The sequence below is a fragment of the Psittacula echo genome, assembly GCF_963264785.1.
Source record: "Psittacula echo genome assembly, chromosome: Z".
In the NCBI taxonomy this organism is placed as follows: Eukaryota; Metazoa; Chordata; class Aves; order Psittaciformes; family Psittacidae; genus Psittacula; species Psittacula echo.
Genome location: NC_137742.1, coordinates 86,595,592 through 86,596,098, shown reverse-complemented (window position 1 = coordinate 86,596,098; position 507 = coordinate 86,595,592).

The following is a 507-nucleotide window of genomic DNA, read 5'->3' as shown; positions in this document are numbered from 1 at the left end:
GTTGAAATTTAAGATGTTTTTCCTCACATGCAGATAGTATGATCCATATTAATTGCCACAGTTCAGTTCTGGAAGCATAGTTCTGCAGCTGTGCTAGCTACTACATTTAGCTTATGCCCTTCATTTTCACTACACCCCCCTCTGAGAATCTCAGTAGTCTCAAGTCTCACAATACCAAGATTGTTTAGAAAGCATACCTTTCCATTACCATGCCTAGTTTCTACTGCAGTACCCACACATCTTCAACATACTTAACACTGATAACAAAATAAGAATTCTCATCAATTTGGGATTCTTCTCCTCGGCATTTTAGCAAATTAACTGTTTTATTTTTAACTAGGAAGCACAATTCAGGCCCATACATACACAGCAATCTTTAAGAAAGTTAACAGTAGACATTAAAATACTGTAAATTCAGTTGTGGTTTTGTTCTTTATTTTTCAAACACCATAATTCTAATATATTGATGTCTATTAGTTCTGTGTTACCTTTGGAACACTGTATGCT